The sequence below is a fragment of the Rutidosis leptorrhynchoides genome, chromosome 5, assembly GCF_046630445.1.
Source record: "Rutidosis leptorrhynchoides isolate AG116_Rl617_1_P2 chromosome 5, CSIRO_AGI_Rlap_v1, whole genome shotgun sequence".
Lineage (NCBI taxonomy): Eukaryota > Viridiplantae > Streptophyta > Magnoliopsida > Asterales > Asteraceae > Rutidosis > Rutidosis leptorrhynchoides.
The window spans coordinates 211386571-211389671 of record NC_092337.1 but is presented as its reverse complement, the minus strand read 5'-3'; positions in this window follow the sequence as shown (position 1 = coordinate 211389671).

Sequence of the window (3101 nt, the reverse complement as noted above, 5' to 3'; positions counted from 1 at the left end):
GTGTGACGGGAGCGCATCAACCGATCAACTACCGAGATTTCTTTAGAAAGTGGGGATGGGTTCGCGAAATACTTACACTATGGAGAAATGAAGAAGGTACTCCATATCATGAGCCGAATCTACCGCCTAATGTCGGAGTACTCGACCCGCTCACCGGCGAACCTGTTCGCAATACTGTTTATACCCTCGTTGCAAGAATTTTTCGTCTTGAGGCTACCATTAACGGAACTAGAGAAGATATCCAACCTCCATCTCACACTAATAACCGGCCAGGGTTAGTAGAAGAAGTCAACGAACTTCGCGCTCGAGTAGTAGTTTTGGAGAATATGGTGCAAAACTTAACAGCTTCAGCAACATCACTGGCACCAACATTAACACCAGTACCACCAACAACCCAAGTTTCAACATCACCTGCCTCAACATCTCATTCTGTACCTCGAGCCTAATCATCGTTTTACGTATCGTTCTATCTATTCTATCTTCGTTCTACATATCGTTCTACATCGATTATCTTCGCTTTACGTATCGTTCTACCTCATTTATCTTCGTTCGACATTGCAATTATGTAATCTTTAATGTTTTAGAGATCACGTAATTAAGTACTAACGATAAATCAAATGAGTTTAATATCTTATTGACTCATTAGATTCATAATTACATCCGAAGAAAAAATATATGCAAGTATATTTTCATAAAGATTGTAATTAAAAATTCTTTCGTACAAACTGTTAATGATGAAAATATTTTAACGGGTGGGTAGTACCCGAGGAATATTTAGAATTCACATTAACAAGTTACACTGTACATTCTTCGAATCTGATTCAACGGTCATTTGTTATCCTACTTACAACCACCAATATTCATATCCGCTCACCCCAGAATAACCATTTTCATTCAAATTTCATATTCGGATCTTGACATATCGGAATCCAACAAGTGGCATAAAGAGGAAAACATTGAACAAAATAAAATTTGTTAGAAACAGACGAATTAATTAAATTGAAATATTGTTAGGAATCCACGCTAACTGTTCCTAGCTAACTGTTCCCGGCTAATATTTAATTTATCGCAATTTACATTCTCGCAATTTTATTTATCGTCATTTAATTTCTGTTATTTACTTGTACGCACTTTAAATAACGGGACACGTATGCAAGGTTTCGACTTATCATATCGACCCATCTATATATATATTTCGGAACAACCGTAGACACTCTATATGTGAAGATGGGAGTTGGCTATACAGGGTCGGAGTTGATTCCAAAATATATATATACTTTGAGTTGTGATCGACACCGAGACCGGTACACGGGTCACGATACGTATTATTTAATTCGAATATTATATATTAAATTATATATGAATCATTGCACCATCGGACTATTGGACTGCTAACTTTGGACAATTAAAATGAATTGAATTAAAATATTGATTATAACATATGAAACTAAACAATTCTTCAAGTTGCCACTTGAATCCATCTTAAACCTCATTTGTATTTTGACGATTACAATCCACGTTCAAACCTATCATGATTCTTGAACACACCTCGATCGAGAAGTTGAACCAGCTGCACCTCATCTATGGAAGAGAGATTTGTGCATACAGTTATGCGCCTGAAAAACTTTCGAAATCAAAGTGATAGTTAAAACCTATCCGCGTCGAATTCCTTATCATTCATTAGCAAAAACAACCCTACAATTCCTTTTCAAGAAGCTAATTTTGTCACAGCTCCATTTCGACTTCTCAGTAAGACTACTCCTACTATAACCTCGATATTTATACTTTGTCTTTTCACCGTCGTTACCGGAGAACCTTTTATATATCACAACATCATCAGCAGATATTCCAGCAACTCGTCATCTCTTTGACGGAGCTCGCAATCAGTATTTTGAAAATCTTGCAGAATTTTTCCCGTCATGCCTAAAACGTCTATCCCTAAGAATTTCACACTACGAATGTGAAGTTTCTGAAAAACACCCTGGACTATGAAGTAGTTCTGGAAATGCTGATGAAGCAGCAAAAACCGTAAACGACCTTAACAGTCAAAAGTTTACGATGAAGTACAGCATGTTGGAAAAGCTCAGAAAAAGAGAAGGGTTGAAACTGGAAAACGGATTGAGCAAAGTATGAAGGAGACCGTGGACAAATCATGAAAACTAAACCCGACTTCAAACAATTCAAATGATTCAGTGCCTGCTGAAATCGTTAGTAAGAACACTACTCGATATTCTAAACCTTTCCGGATGATATTCTTCATCATTACCCTATCCTAGATATTATAGGATACCTTCATATTTTCTGTTATACATAATCTCCATATTTCAGGAGATATTTTCACAACTACTCCTATTTGCGATCATGTATCTCTTCGTAATATCTGCGTTACAACATAAAAGAAATTGTGTTAGTTTCTAAATTCTGAAACCTCCGAATTTAAAATATGAATGTTTTGAAGTAGTGTTGGGAACTGATACATGAATTAGTATAATATAATGAAACTTGATCAACTTCATTATATTACAGTAAGTCATGTTAAGTTTCTGATGGAATGTGATGATTCACAGTACCGTTATCATGTGCCATGTTACACGGCTCTTACATTCTATCCAATTCCCAAATGTATTAGGAACATATCGTCTTGATAGTTCTATCTTATCCAGGGTATTTTGGTAATTTAACAAATCAAAATCGTGCCAATACCCTTTCTTTCTTAGAGCATTAGCTATGTTCATTCCAAATCTCATACCTACGAATTCCGGACCATTACAAGAGACGCTTAAACGCAAGAAGAGGAAACGAAAGAATGAAGCTTCGAAATAGAAATTGGGGTATAGATCGCAGCAAATAGGAGAAAGCATTAACTGTGCATGACAATGATTATAGAAGACAGAAGTAGGAATATCAAAAAAAAAAAATAAGGGAAGATATAAGACCCAACAACCACCCAGAAATTACAAACCATGTATATCAATACGTACTGCAACGTAAAGACACGGGAGAATTAGAAACATTATAATTCCAAGGAAAACATAAAAGTGAATAGATTCTTCTGGCGGCAGATGAAAAAGAAGAATGAAAGATATGAAAGTTACAAGTAT